Below are 16,940 nucleotides of genomic sequence, written 5' to 3' on the forward strand. Positions count from 1 at the left end.
TATTCTAGATATTTCTTGATACAGTCACGCACAAGATACACACCCCCTCACCCTTCATTATTTTCCTTTGGCCTCCATTGTCAAAAGAGCATTTGTCTCTTACCCCAAAAGGAGCATCCAATTCAACCATCCTTGTTACTCTATTATCCTTTCCTTCCACCTTGCCCCTCCCACCTGCTTGATTGAGGCTTGCAGGGTGTGTATGTACTTATCTCTCATTGTCAAGAGAGTTGGCCTCTTCAACAAAGTCCTTGGCCTTTATCATTTTATGGCCTTTGTTTTCAACCTTGTCCCCCCTCCCTCCCCCGCCCACTTTCTCCACTAAGCATTCTTATATTTCCTATATAAAGGTGATAAGATTATCAGGAGAAGTGGATTGATTTCAAAAAAACAAAGTTAGAGAGAAAAATAAAGAAGTTTAAGCTTTGAAGCAAAAACTCCCATTTTCAAATCTACACTTCCATACATTGATATTCCATCCTTGATACACCAAAACCATCCTAAAGTCTCTGATATAGCCAAACCTTAGTAGCCTTGATCAAAAGTGAGTGAGTGTTGTTCAAAAGAGAGAAAAAGAGAAAGTTGAGAATTTCAGCCACACACTCTGTTAAACACTCAAAAATACCATTCGCACAAGAATTTAGAATTTTCAAACTAAGAGCTAAGAAATAAACTTCCTAAACTTGAGGGTAATCAAAAGGAAGTTTGGAAATCAAATCCTTTCCTTGGAAGGTGAACTTTGCACACTTTTCTTTTCTTTTACTTATTTTCTTATTTTGAACTTTTTGTTGTCATTTCATTTCATATTGTAAGCTTGTTATACTCTAACTGGTAGTGGTTAGTTAAGCCACCCACATATTTCTTGCTTGTTTTTATCTTTGGTGCTTGAAAAGTAAAAACAGAGTTTTTGGGTTGACCTTATTTGCCGACTGGCCAACCCCTCATAGACAGAACCCCAGCAACCTCTCGGCATTGAACAGAATAGTCTCCGACGTTCTTGGAGACCCCCTGAAGCTTCTATTTGTTTATTTTTCTTTTAATTTTAGAGAGATTTATGAGAATATATCTTGTTGTAATATTTTCTTTCTTTTCCCCTCATTCAAATTTGTAATATTCAAATGTTGTAATAATTCCTTATCCCGCTTCTTTCTATCCTATTCTTTTACTCACTTTCCCTATCTATACATATGTAGTAGATTTTGTTTATCATCATATCCATGTTTCATGCATCCCGATTCAGCTAAAATTGCATTTGTGAGTTCAATTGATTATTACGTGATTTTGTGCATATCTTCATGTTTTTTATATAAATCACATGTCATGTTTTAGAAGCTGAGTAACTAATTGCATATCGTGAATGAATCGCATTAGAATCTTGTATATAGTATCATGCATGTTTTACTAACTTTGTTTTGTTCGTATTCGTGAGATGTCAGTAAATATGTAAGCTTTTATGCTTTAGTATCCCGTTTGTGTGTGTTTTTCCTACTATGTTTTGCATTCTACCATGCGGCTATGTGCTTATTTGATATATCTCTATGAATGTCTGTGGATGGAGATTGTGTTGTTCAATTTGAAACAAAGTTGATTTTCATGTTGCAAACTCCACTTTCAGTCGAGTTGTTTAAAATGCTTTAAAAAATACATGAAATCGAATTGTTTGAAAATAAATGACATAAGCTATATTAGTAATTTTAGCATTTATTAAATAACTGGAATATGAACATATAAAGTAAATAAAATTTATATCATGGTTTAGTAGAGGCTGATCTTTGATCGGGTGAGCCGGGGTGCTCAATTAATGACCTTTCCCTCTCATACCTAACATTCCAAGCCAAGCAACTTTGGTTGTGACGAACAGTGACCTTAACATGAGTCACAAGTTTCTTAATTTTCCAAAAATATTAGATGGTGACTCTAAGATCTAGTGAAGTAGTCCATTTATGGCAAAGATTTTTACAACAAAATGGATTTTCTAAAAGTTCCCAAATCTGGACTCTCATCTACATTTCATATTGCACTTGTGTGACTAGATCCAAGAGATCAAGGGATCGAACTGTTAACGCACGCGGGTACCTCCCAGGTGATGTTACAGTTTCTGGCTACTCTCCTGGGGATATTAAGAAACCTTGACTCAAACTCCATGATATGACTTTTATTTTCAATTATATGTTCATTGCATTGCATGCATGGTGCACCTAAGTCCCGTGCTCATCACCTGATATCCTGGATGGCTATTTAGCTTCGAACAGATAGATGGAAACAGGCTTTAAAATTGTGGAAGCACAAGCCTTGGAATCGGGATCACCACGTACCGCTTTATCTGCTGGATTAAGTAGGTATATCGATGTCATGCTGAGGTACCCTTTTGACCAAAGACTAACCTAGTCCATATAGTGGATGTTTGGGAAGTGGGTTTTTATGTAGTTTTTTTTAGTTGTAGGACATTATTGGATAAAAAAAATTTGGTGTTTGGGAAGATAGTTAGGTTTTTTTTGTGGTTGGATGTGATGTTTGTGAGAGAAAAAGTGAAATGATTATGGGATTGGATGTGATATTTTGTTTGGATGTGTTTTTTTGGTTTTGCAAAAAGTTTTTCTTTTAGTATAAAAAATCAAAAAAAAAAAAAAAAAATCCCAAACCCAAGTTCCCAAACACCACCATAGAAAGCTTTAGCAACTTTTAAATTAGGACACTTGTTTGAATAGTGAAACCCCAGATCATGTCAAAACTAGGACAGGATAGGACAACCCTACCCTTCATAGGGGCGTTTGTTCTCTTTCCTACTATGTGCAATGTATGAGATCTAAGGTTCTCAAAATTCTAAGCAGTGATTTAGGCATTTCATTTTTGAGGGGTTGAATTCAGTGTTTCAACATGCTGTATAATGATCAATTTGGCTGGAATGCTGCTGAAATGCTAATGGAGGGTTCTGTTATTTTTGCTAAAGTCGTGCACTATAACTTTAGAACAGCTTGATACCGCTCAAGTTTTTTGGACTCACGCTGGTAGACTCTATAAAATCACAGATTTGGTTGAGTGTCAGCCAGTGTTAGTTTCCTTGCCACTAGTTACAAGTAGAAGAAGAGCAAAAGCTTCACAAACTGTCCAGAGTACCCCATCTTCACTAGAATCAGCAATGGCTCAGATCCTCGAGAATATAGTAGAATGTTTTTGGCTCTTCAAGGAAGCATGGATACTATTACCAATATGGTTTCCACCCACGATGAAGTTCTAGTTGAATTACAATGCCCATTTGGGGCATCCAGTACCTAGCCACCTTCAGTGACTCATGCAATCCCAACTCTACGTCCACCAGCTGAGGAACTTTTCGAGCCCATCTTACCAGAAGACCTAAGGGTTCCTGTTCAATCATCGAGAGAGCCACTTCCCTTTCCACAAGCAACGGGAGGGATTTTTCCCCTAGAAACAAATGAGTTCAATCCAACATTGTTGAAACTGGCCAAGCTGGAAAAAATGATCAAAAGGTCACAGGGACTTAACTTAATCCCAGACATTGAAGGTGAGTATACTGAAACAACTGTAAAGTTTCCGAATGATTTAAAATAACACACATTGATAGATTCAATGGATCTGGCGACCCAATGGTGCACATTCACCTATTCTTTGATTGTCTTGAAGCCTATGGGAATGACTTATCTGCAAAAACTTTCCCTATTCGGACGGACTTTGTCAAGCGTGGTTACCATCTAGTACGACCTACCCAGTTGATTCAAGCATATGATAATACTAGTCGGGAGGTTATGAGGACAATCAAAGTGCAAGTAACAGTGGGCCCATCTGAGCACGAAGTTGAATTTCAAGTCAATGATGTTTCTACAACATTCAACTTGCCATTGGGAAGGCTCTGGCCCCATCAGATGAAAGTTGTATCCTTCACGATGCATCAGCCGGTAAAATATCCATATGATGGAGGAATTGCCATCGTTTTTGGGAATTCATCCGTTTAACCTCCTCCAAAAGTCACAACATCATTACTAGAAATAGAACATGGAGAGGAGGATTTAATCCTCGAGCTTTACGTTGGCAGAAGCCCAACTGGTTCAGACAATCATGGCAGAGGGTGAATGGATGTACATGAGTGCCTAGTCAATCTACTTCATGAGTAGGTTGGGGCATATTCCTGGAATGGGGTAGGGAAAAAGCAGCAAATGAAGTGTCCCATAACTCGCATGCAATTGGATTGGGGTATGCACCTACAAAAAAGACTAAATAAGGAAGGGTAAAGAGATCAAAGAAAGGATCAAGGAAAAAAGAGCCAGGCAACAGTTTGAGTTGGTCCATAAGCCAATTCGGGGAACTTTGAAGGGATGTTTTGTCTATGAATGAGAGGATTTCCCTTTCTATGGGTTTCCCAAACCATAGATCGACCAGGAGGAAAGGAATAGGTGTCCCAAGTTTGAGATCTTCTTTGATCACCAACTCTCTGATGGTGACGAAGAGCAAGCATATCCAAGTATCGGCATTAGTCAAGATAGTGATGTTAGTTCAGAAAGTAGTACGGATGATGTCCTACGTCTAACACTGGCGAATCCACTAAAAATGTCAGATACCAGAGGTGAACCAACGAACTTAGGAGATATAACTGTTTCTGTGATCGAGGAGGGATCACCCACTGATCACTCAAACTTCATCATGGATGCAATGGATGGCTCGCATGCAAACTGGAGTTTTGAAAAAAGCATTTTAAGTTCTAAATTGGTTATTGAGTCTAATTCTATCAGAAGTCAGTTCTGTCTGGAATGCCAAACCCCGGTGCTTATAGGGCTAGTAACCTAAACACCGTTATCCCGTCCAGGTCATTTTTTTTTTTTCCTTTTGAGTCTGTTGTAATCATTGAGCCTGAGGCTATGAATGAAGATGATTTGGTTTCCCCATACTTCTTTGTGCCTATAATTCATAATATTGACCAAAGTTTACAAAATATTGATGAAAATGAAGAGAAGGAAATTCCTCGGGCATTGAAAAATCTAATTGAATAGGAGGAAGAGAGGCTTGAAAAGCCATTAATAGATAAGATTATTTCAGAAGATATGGAACTGAGAAAGATCGTCGCTTGGTCAAGATTGGTTCTACTTTATCTTCAGAGGAACGTGAGCAATTAGTTGCTTTATTAAAAGAATTCAAAGATGTTTTTCCATGGTCTTATGAAGATATGCCTGTAATCGATCCTAAGATTCTATAGCATAGGATCCCTCTTAACCCTGTGGCTCGACCTATTTGTAGAGTTCATCCATATTAGGAATTGAAAATCAAAGAGTAGGTTACCAAACAAATCAATGTCGGATTCCTATTGGTATCAAAATATCTGACTTGGTTAGCCAATATTGTGCCAGTTTTGAAAAAAGATGGCAGAATTAGGGTTTGTGTTGACTTCCAAGATTTGAACACAACCAGTCCAAATGATGATTTTCTATTGCCACATATTGACGAGTTGGTGGACTTCACGGCAAGGCACGCGTTGTTATCATTCATGGACGGTTTCTCTAGGTATATTTAGATTTTTATGGTTGTGGTGGATAGGGAGAAAATTGCCTTTACCACTCCATGGAGGATGTATTGCTATAGGGTTATGCCATTCGGACTGAAGAATGTTAGGGCTACATATCAGAGAGCAACAATCACGATATTGCTTGACATGATCCATAAGGAGGTCGATGTATATGTGGATGATATGATCGTCAAGTCCAAAGAGCGAGAGGGCAATTATGTTACACTGAAGAGGTTCTTCGAAAGGATTAGGGATTATAAGTTGAGGCTGAATCCACAAAATGCACATTTGGGGTGGCTGCTAGTAAGATGTTGGGGTTTCTAATCACCTAATGGGGAATTAAAGTTGATCTATCAAAAATCAAGGCCATCTTAGAAATGCTGCCACCAATAACTGAAAATGAGGTATGGGGCTTTTTGGGAAAAGTGCAATTCATAAAAAGGTTTATTTCACAATTAACCTTGACTTGTAAACAACTATTTGGTCTCATGAAGAAAGGAAAAAAGTTCCGATGAGATGATCAATGCCAGTTTGCATTTGAGTAGGTCAAGCAGTATCTCCAGAATCCACCTGTCTTATCGCCACCCAAACCAGGAAAACCACTAATCCTGTACTTATCAGTGACTGAATCAACTATGGGATGTATGCTTGCACAAGAATTAGACCAGAAAGCAGAGAAGGCCATTTACTACTTAAGCAAGAAGATGCTGGAATACAAGACCCTGTTACACTCCCTTGGAAAAGGGTTGTCTAGCCTTGGTTTGGGCTACTAGGAAATTGAGGCACTACCTATTGGCACACTCGGTAATCCTAGTTTCAAGATTAGACCCCATCAAATATCTCTTTGAGAACCAGCACTTATCGGTAAGCTAGCTTGTTGGCTGCTTCTGCTTTTCGAATTTGACTTCAAGTATGTCACTTGTAAATCTAACAAAGGAAGGGTCATAGTAGAATTTTTGGTTGATCACCTGATTGAAAGAAAGGAGGATGTGGAGTACGTGTTCCCAAATAAAGAAGTCATGCAATTGGAAGAGGATACTTGGAAGTTATACTTTGATGGGGCGTCCAATCAATTTGGCTATGGAATAACTAGACGATTCTCATATCATTTTAGCCTTTGAACTCCGATTCAAAGTGTCCAATAATCAAGCCGAGTACGAAGCATGTATTGCTGGATTGGAAGCAGCCCTAGACATAGGGGCAATAAGGTTGGATGTGATCAGGGATTTGAATTTGGTCATCTCTCAAGCCAATGGATATTGGAAAGTTAAAGAGGAGAAAATAAAAGTCTATCATCAGATCTTGGATATGTTGATCCCAAGGTTCAAAAGACTGACATTTACACACCTATTGAGAGAAAATAATTGATTTGCTGATGCATTGGCAACCTTGGCCTCAATGATAGATATACCAGCTAGGGTCAACATGTCCAATCCTTATAGAATAGAGGTGTATACCGGCATACAAGTTGATGGCCACAATAGAAGAAGAAGTGAAAGATGAAAATCCCTGGTACTTTGATATTTGAAACTTTCTAGAAAGCAGCGCGTACCCACAAGAGGCAAATGCCAAGGACAAAAGGGGGATACGACGTCTGGCCGTTTTGTTCATCATCTGTGGAGATAAGTTGTACAAGAAAGGGCATATGGGAATGCACAAGTTATGTGTAGAAGAGGAAGAGGCAAGGCACATCATGGAAGCTATCCATGGGAGAGAATGTAGGGCACACATTGTGCGGTGATGCCACAAGTGTCAAATTCATGCTAACCGTATGAATATCTTACCATTAAAACTCAATAATATGACCTCACCATGGCCTTTCTCAGTTTGGGGCATAGATGTCATCAGCGCAATCACACCGAAAGGTTCAAGTGGGCATGAATTTATCCTAGTTGCCATTGACTATTTTACCAAGTAGGTAGAAGCGCAGTCGTATGCAGTATTGAAAGCATCACATGTGGCCAAATTCATCCAGAACAACATCATCAGTAGATATGGGTGCCACGTGAAGTAGTTTTAGACAATGGTTCTTACTTCAAAGGAGAAATGGGCAGATTTACATGAAAAATATAATGTGTCTCTTCACAAGTCATTAACAAACAGGCCACAAACTAATGGAGTCATTGAAGCTACAAATAATAACATCAAAACCATTATGCGTAAGATGACGGAAACCTATCGAGATTGGCCCGACAAATTGTCTTTTGTGCATTAGGGATAAAGGACGTCAATCCAAACTTCTACAGGGGCAACCCCCTACTCTTTAGTATATGGAATGGAGGCTATTTTGCCAATTAAGATAGAAGTGACCTCGTTGAGGACTATGGCAGAATATCAGATAGCCGAAGTTGACTAGCAACAGAACCGATTTGAGGAGTTGATGTTGTTTGATGAGCGGAGATTGAAGGCATTATACCAAACCCAGGGGTATCAACACAGGATTTCCAAAGCATTCAACAAGAAGATTAGATCCAAGAATTTAAGGAAATCAGACTTAGTGTTGAAGGACAATCGAGCCCCTATCCACGATCCTAGGGACAAGTTCTAACCCAATTGGACAGTTCCTTACATAATTAACTCAATCTAGTCTGGAGAAGCAGTTGTTCTGATGGACTTGGATGGATTTGAATTTTTGTAACCAATAAACATGGACAAATTGAAGAAGTACTACCCTTGATAGGCTCATTGGGTCGAAAACCCAGAAAGGTGACCCAGGTAAAAGTTAGAGCATAAAAAAAATGATGAAAAAATGAAAAAATAAAATAAAAAATAAAAAATTTTGAAAAAAGCTTGCAAGGTTGAAAACTCATAAGGGCGGTTTGGCAAAAATTAAAGCGAGTCAATACTCGAGTGAACCATAACCGAAACTACACAACGCCTAATTCCTATCTTTGGGATACGTAGGCTACTTTATTCTGAAATTTGGCCATAACCTTGAATCATCTGTTTACTCTTGTCCATGTTTGATGGGTTTATCTCCATGTCATCTAATTATCTTATTCCTTCTTCATGGGATCATTTGATTCGAAATTATGCACCTAGGGGATTGATTTCAAGTGTTTTAGGTAGGGACAATTCGTGAAATAGTTTTTGTTGAATTTTAATGGAATTGACTGATTTCCTCAAAAATTACCTGTTTGGCAAAACTCAGACCATTCTTTGGACCATAAAAGGAAAATTTTCAGTACTCACGACTTTTATTACATGGTTTCAAAGTAAAGGATGGAATAAGTATGCTAATCTATCTCTTATTTTGATTACAACTTTGTTTTAGACAACTAAAAACATCAAAGCAATGAACTAGGGGCACAGTCGAGTCAAGCCTTACATTAATAGAGGTCTTCACTATCGGGACAATGCCAGCTTGTGCCTTTTTCTTCAACCAGAGCAGATATTGATTAGATAGAGCATAAGTGAAGTTATAAGTAAGAGCCAAAAGTTCTCTCATTCCCCAAGCGAGTATATATCGGGAAAGATGTGTGGCCCAAAATGGAAATGAAGTAGGGTATTTATCTTCACCAACAGGATGAGTTTCATCATGTCTGAATTGTTTTCTGAACCTGAACGGGAAGTAAAAGACGCGGTGGATCAAACTGATTAGCTGAACACTCAGCCGAACAAGCATGCTATAAGTCATTTGGGGCTGGTCAAGCCAAGGGCATCACCAAGCAATGTCAGCTGCAAACCTGTGATGCATCTAGTCATACCATACTTCTTCTGAAGGAAAGTTCACTAGCTGAGAGCGAGAAGAGTAACCTCTGACTGAATACTAGATACAAGGAGCCACTACTTCCAACTTATCCATCAACTATACCTGGGGAGGGATTTAAAAAAAAAATAGAAGAAAAGGGAGAGAGATTAAAGAAAAGGGAAGACTATGTTGAGAGAAAAGTGAGCAAAGGGTGATACAAGTGTGAAAAAAAGTGTTGAGTGCCAGTATAACGATTCTGGTTTAGACCTTTCTTGTTTTTAGATCCGAGAACCCATGTACTTAACTATTTTTCATCTCATTTCCATCTTGTTGCTTGTTAAGTTTGGCTATTGGGAGTTTTGGTTGCGTTTGAAACAGGTTGGGAAGTTAGTTTTTCAATGAGTTATTGCCTAGATTTTTGCTTGTTTGCTCAAGCGGTCTTTCTTGCACTCGAGTGGTCTTTTAAAATCTGCAAAACCACTATGAGGGGATCAGTGTACACTCAAGAGGTGGTTTTGGTCACTCGCGCGATGTCACTTATGGTGTTTGTTTGCTTGAGCGGTGTTTTGGTCACTTGAGCGATCTGTGCGTATATCAGTCCAAGAAAAGGCCATCTTGAGACACTTTTTCATCTCATTCTCTCTCTAAACATTTCAAAACCCTAAATCCACACACACTCTGTCTCTCTCTCTCTCTCTCTCTCTCTCTCTCTAAGTTCTTACCTTCTAGCTCTAAATATTCTCAATCCTTTTATATCTTCACCCAAGTCATTTGGAGTAAAAGATTACACACATCGAAGGCTTCGTTCTAATCGGAGAAGTTAGTTTTTTCGGCTCTTTCAAGTCTTCTACTTCGAGGTAAGGATTTCTTTGACCTTTAATATGGTTTTTAGCTTAATTATTTGCTCTTTAAAAGGTTTAATGGTTTTGGGGATTTTTGGAAAAACCTAGGATTCCAGTTTGAAATCAAAAGATGGGTTTTCTAAATAGATTCTTGATAATGGTTGTTAGGATGTGTTAATGGGTGAAACATGTTAAAATAATGGATATCTTTTCTTAAAATTGATTTTGTAAGAAGATGGGGGTTTCATTCTAAATTTTGGATATTTTGATTTGTGGAAGGAAATGAAAAATAATGTGGGGTTTTCTAAGACTAGAATAATGATATGTTGATGATGATGGTGAAGTTGGATATGTAATATCACTCCCATTGAAAAAAGATTGAATTATATCTTTTGATTGAAAACTATCTGTTGTATAAAGATATCTGTTTTGGGCTATCGGTGGAGGATAGTCTTGATTGTTGTAGACATTGTATGAGAATTAAGTTGAATTGAAACAAATTTCTTATACATTGTGCATTGAGCATAATTTCATATTGAACATTGTAAATGTATTAATTTTGAGAAAAATGAGGGACTAGCTTGGTGAATCTGGTTAGGGGGTGTGGTTGTGGTGATGATGTTGTCCTGTATGTCCTTGGTGAAAGTTCAGAAACCCGCGTGGTTAAGTGTCGATCCTTTCAGTTAATACCGGTAAAATGGCTTTGGTAGTGCTTATATCACCTATTGGCAAACACGTACCTAGATATTCCCAATGTTTTGTATCCACTGCCATGTTTTCTACTTTAAAAAGATTATTTTCGTGAATTGATTCATAATCTAGCATTGCATTTTGAGATGGAAAACGAGGGATGTTTGACAAATGGCATGCATGTGCATTCACCTTATAATTTTGCTGAGATTCATATACTGTGTTAAAGCATTTCTACTGAGCTTTGGCTCACCCTATGTGGAAAATAACTTTCAAGTGCTGATGATATGCCTCCACCAAAGATGTAGCTTGGGAGGGCTTGGAGCTAAAGGCTTCATTTTTGTTTATTAATGTAATTATTTTTATTTAAGCCTCGGGCTTTACCTATATTAAGTTAAACTCATTTTGTTGTACCTAAGTATCAACTTGGAAAGTTGTAGCTATTAGGCATATAATTATTTAGTTTTAGTTTTACCTTATTTCATGTATCCATAGCATATGCTATAAATTCAGAATCTAGGCTTTATGAATGTATATTGCTTATGTCATCTTTTGTATTGATCAAAGTTATGAATGGAATAGAACATATGATGTTTGTTGATCATTTGTAAGTAATGTTATGAGTTGGATTATTGTTATTTATTCGGGGCATTACAACCAGAGTAAGGTGAGTACCAGCAAATGAGGAAAGGATAGGAAACAGTACCTGTAGAAGTAGTGGACTTCCTACAAAGCAGAAGGTTTCATGTTGATGGAATATGTCCAAGCCCATCAAAGTCTCGGCTAGTGCCAAGCCAATAAAGCTCTGACCTTCCCTAATGCGTTGAGTTATGTCAACCAATTTCATGCGAGCTTCAGGGCCACCAGGAACAAGTAAAAAATGTGCCAAAAGACATAGACATAGAGCATGTTGTCGCTGCCCATGCCAAAAAGGATCACACATTTAAATCCAGACCACACATTTGAGCAAGGGCCAAAAGACATAGACATTGAGCAAGGGCCTGTGCATAGCCAAAATTTAATCAGGGTAAAATTTCCCCATCTTTAGAAAGCTCCATTAGCACTTGGAATTCTTCAATAGTTGGACATAACACTTGCGTCCCAAAGCAAAATACATGAGTGACCAAATTCCAACAACAAAGAGTTGCACAAAGAAACGAAAGTTGAAGTGGGGCACGATTTAAGGAGAAAAATGCGTTTAGGCCAAATCTGGCAAAATTCACTTTATATGCACTGTCTAGGGTGGCCATCCAACCGTTGAGCATAATAAGAGAATTCTCCATTTTCAAGAGCAAAATATTTATCTTCTTATTTCCATGGCATTATAGCATGAGAGGATCACTTTTTTTTTTTTTTTTTATAGAAGATGGTGGCTTGGAAGTGCATGATAATTGTCTCCAGTTGTGTCCCACTACCTGTCCTGCTGGCCGGCCACTTTTTCTACCAGCCGGCCATGTTTTATGCCGGCCGGCCACTTCTCGTACTTATAATTTGGCCGACTATGAACCAAATCAGCTAGCCGGCTAATTAATTAACCGGCCGGCTAGCCAAGTTTTTCTTTGCCCAGATTTGAAAGCTACAGAAAGAGGGAAGGCTCAACGGTTTGTTTGTTAAGGTCTTGTTTTGAGTCTTTTCTGTTCTAACAAGTGTATTTTAGCATGTTTAAGTTGTTTATGCTTTGTTTTTCTATTATCGAGTTGTATTTCAAATTTTGAACAATTGAAAGCTCAATGAAAAATCTAGAACTTAATGAAAATCAATCATTCTTAGTTTCAAATTCATAAACAAAATGTTTTACTGCTCGTATGCCATGCCATTCTCACCACAGTGTCTAGAATGAAAATTTCTTTTCTTCAAATTGAGGGTTGAAACTTTCCGATTGCAGCCTTGAGAACAAAAGAAAAGCATGAAAAGAAAAAGAAAACATTTGAAGCTTTAGTGTTCAACTCCTATGCAAAATATAGGGAAAAAGAGAAAGAAAAATAATAATAGAGAGAGAGAGAGATACATCATAAAAAGAGAGGAAAAATCAGTGAGAAGCCCTCTTCGTCCTCCTCTGTGGTGGGGAAGCCTCTATATCACTGGTAATCTCACTGCTCTCAGAAGCCTTAGCATCAACACCAATATCTCCACTACTGTCACTCTCCTTGCTTCTCTCTCCAATGCCCTCCTTGGAGTGCTCCTCAGAAGCCTCTAGTTATGGCTTAGGGACCTCAGGAGATGCTCTCCTCCTCCTCCTCCTCCTCCTCCTCCTCCTCCTTCCATGACCCCGCTCATCCCTGACCTCATCTCCCTCGTATTGGAGTTCATCCTCCTCTCTCCCTTATGGCTGGAGGAGGTACTATTTGAAAAAGATAGAGATCAAAATATCATAACAGGTGGCATAAAATAAGCATTATATCAGAGGTAAATGAAACGAAAGGAACTGCATAGGAGATAAGGCAAACAAGAAAAGGATACCTCAATCCCGGTAAAGACCAAACCTGTCTCCCTCCTCCATACCATGACCATCAAGGTGTCAATAATCTCCAGACACTGACCCATATAACCTATCTCGAGGTAGTACAAAAAAAAAGGGGGGGGGGAGAGGTCAATACTGATATTGAAATAATGACATATGCATATAAAGTAGTAAGGGAAAGGGTACATCGGTGTAGACACCCCATTTTTGACCGACCTTAAGACTCAGACATCACCAATTGAGCACTCGGTGATGATGCATATTGTGCTCGTTATGAGGTTTCAGAGTCTCGGCTGCGAGCCTTGCGTCCGGACTTCGGGGCTCTTTCGTGCTTTGCCTCAATTTGCGAACCAGATCCTGTTTTCTCTGTTTTCTCTTTTCGAAGGAAGGGAGAGGTCTCGTAGACCATGTCTCAATGGCCGTAGGCTACATTTCGTGGCCGTAGGCTATTTTTTCCGTTTGGAGACCAGTTTTTAGTTTTCAGAGCCGTCGGCCGTGTGCCTCGGTTCGGGACTGCTTAACTACCTCCGTTTGCTCCGGTTTTTGGCACACACCTTGTTTCCTCTCTTTTGAGGGACACTGTGGCCCGAGAGACCACCTTCACGGTCGCACACCACTTCCGGTACCTAACAACCGGTTTTCGGGGCCCCAGGCTGCGCGTTTTGGCCCTCGAACCCTCGTTTTGCATCGGTTAGGTTTCATTTTTGGTATGGACCATATTTTCATTGTTAGGAAGGTGGTAGGATGGTGGGAGACCGGCAATTCTTTTGAAAATTATTTTCTCTCTCCTCCAGCCGGTTTTCTTGACAAAAAGCTGGTTTTTCTCAATTTTGGACCTTAATTTCTAGTCTCCCATACCACCATTGTGTTGTACTCACCTGGGAGGCCACCAATATGGGTAGGCCGACCAGCTTTTCTTCCTGACCCTTTTGAACCTTGCTAGAAAGCTGGTTTTCCTCTCTCCTGGGCCACAATTTCTGGTCTCCCACTATACAGTTGTGTTGTACTCATCTGGGAGGCCACCTTTCTGGTATGGCTGACCAGCATTTCACATTGAACCTTTTGAACCCTGGTCGGCCAACCATCTCCTTTTTGGCCTTCCTAAGTTGCATACAGCTGTGCCAGTTGGGAGGCATTTGCTCGGGGTTTGACCTTTTTGTTTGGCTTCTTAAGGAAGTTTGGCCCTTTTTGCTTAACTTCTAGGAGAAGCTTGACCTTTTGGCAAACTTCTTGAGGAAGCTTGACCCCTTTGGTTTAGCTTCCTCAAGAAGCTTGACCCTTTTGTTTAGCTTCTCTTAGAAGTTTGGCCCTTTTGTTTGAGGCTTCTTTGGCCCTTTTGTTTGAGGCTTCTCCAAGAAGCCTTGGACCTCCTCTTCTATAAAACCAACCCTCCTCTCCACTTGTAAGGCTTAAACATTTTTGGTCTCAAGATAGATACACTCCTCCATATATCTCTACATCCCAAGCCTCCAAACTCCATTATTCTTGGCAATTTACACTACACCTCCTAGCACAACACCTCCACCATCCATCCAAGCACCTTGGAGCTGATTTTCAGAGGTTGAAGACTCACTATTTTGGTCCAGAAGCTGCTGGCCTTCTTCTCTTCAAGGGTAAGTCTCCATTTCCCCTATTTTGACATTGTTTTGCTCCATAGTTTAGCCCTATTTGCAAGCATTTTTGGACTTTGTCATAAAATGAAAGGAGTCTTATTTTGAGCCCCTCTTGATGTTTGATTAGGGGCATTTTTCTGTTTGAGGTCATTTACTTCCTTGTATACTTGTTTGCCTCTTGTTTTGAGCCTTGCATCTAGGCCTTTATTGCATGCTTTGTTTGGCCTTCTAGCCACTGAAATCCAATGGATTTTCAGTGGCTAACATACTGTTTTGAGAGCCAAAATCAGAGGGGGGTGACCCCTCTCTCCTTGTCTTGTTTGTTGGCCCTTTTGGCCTTCCAAAGGGGCTACATCTTGCATGCTTTGAAGTCTTGTTTTGGGCCCTATTATGTGAGTTTTGGGGTCTGCCTTAGCTCTGTTCGGAGCCCTTTTGGCCATATTTTGTGTCCCTCATGCATGTGTGGAGCAATCCTCCTCAAGGCCTTTCAAGGGGACCTTTCATTGCATGATTCATTGACCCATTTCAGGGCCTTTTTGGTGAGTTTTAGGGCTGTCATAACTGATTTCCAGAGTTGGTCTAGCCATTTTACATGTCTATCTTGTATGTGTTGAGTAATCCACCTCATGGCCCTCCAAAGGAGCCCATCATTTTTGCATGCATTAGATACATTTCAGTGGTTATTTGGGCGTATTTTAGCATACCATGTTCCTATTTGTGGCTGGTTTGGTGATCTCTCTTGTGCTTCATATACATGCCATGTAAACCATGCTTACTAGCCTATGTCGCATGTTGTTTTAGCCCTTCATGTTAGCACTTTTTGGCCATGCTTGAAACTGATTTGGTGCATGTTTAGGACTGCCTTGGCTCTGTTTTCATGCCTCATGATCAAATAATGCTTGCTTTGCATACTTGTGGTTTAATGCATTTGTCTAGTTTTGAGTTTTGGGGCTTATTTCATGCATTGGGTGACATGTTTCCATGATTCGGGACCATTGAGCATATTATTTCAGAGCTGGAAATTGCATGCTTGTATGCCATCTTTCACCCCTTGCCATGCTTTGGTAGAGTGGCATTTGATGCCTTAGGATCGGTCCCTTGCATCGTGCATATTTGCATGTGTTTCAGTTGTCCCATTTCCATCACATGGCCACTGATTTGAGTGTGGCTGAGGTCCACTCATATTGGTTTAAGTCCACCTTGCATTGTGTATGCCATGTTGCAACGTGTTGTGTATGTTATGTTGTTAGCATTGTGTATGCCATTTTAGTCCATAGCATTGCGTATGCTAGGTTGCATGTTAGTCGCATTGTGTATGCCATCTCATTTGCATTGTGTTTGGGATAGGAGTTAGCCCAAACACGGGAAACGAGGGACGTTTCGTACTCAAAGTGATGAAACGTGTCTCAATTCCCGGTCGCCGACACTCCGGATTAACCATGATGGAGTCTAAGCCTTGTTGTGTTTATACTTGCATTCATTACATTGAGTCATGCAATTCGACTTCTCGGTCATCATGCATCAAGATGCCTGATTAGTGGCACAAGGATTGAGGTCTACACTCCCTTGAGCTTATGCAAGGATGGGGAGAGTGGTCTTGCACACATATGTTGAAAATACCTTGCTTTCTCTCCCTCTTGACTTTGTTGCAGAAAAACCAGGATCTAGGGGCAGAAAGTGGTCGGCTGACCAGGTTTTCTGGCAGGCCAACCACCTTTTTTGGTTTCCACCACAAAGGGTGGTCGGCAGGTGTCTCCCAAGCCAATACCTGGTCGGCAGCCTTCCTAAGGTGGAGTTTCAGCCTTCTGGAGCTTTGTGCAAGTTTCTAAAATCAGTTGCAAACAAAGGCGAGACGAGACATCGCGATGGAATTTCCTGACGAGGCGACTCGAGCATGCATGCATCCATTGTCATCCAAAACAGAGCTGAGGCGGTCCATGAACTTGCATGCTAGTTTATTTGCTTTCCTAGTTAATTTGTTAATTAATTAGGATTATGTAATTTTAATTATTTATTCGGACTGTATTATTTATTCGGACCCTCCGAGCAAGGGCACAATTGTAATAAGTGTGCGTGTGTGTGATGTATGTCTTCCAACCCCACATCTTTCTCCCTTTTATTTATCAACTTA

Source organism: Camellia sinensis, chromosome 9 (genome assembly GCF_055761805.1).
Source record: "Camellia sinensis isolate YWXY chromosome 9, ASM5576180v1, whole genome shotgun sequence".
In the NCBI taxonomy this organism is placed as follows: domain Eukaryota; kingdom Viridiplantae; phylum Streptophyta; class Magnoliopsida; order Ericales; family Theaceae; genus Camellia; species Camellia sinensis.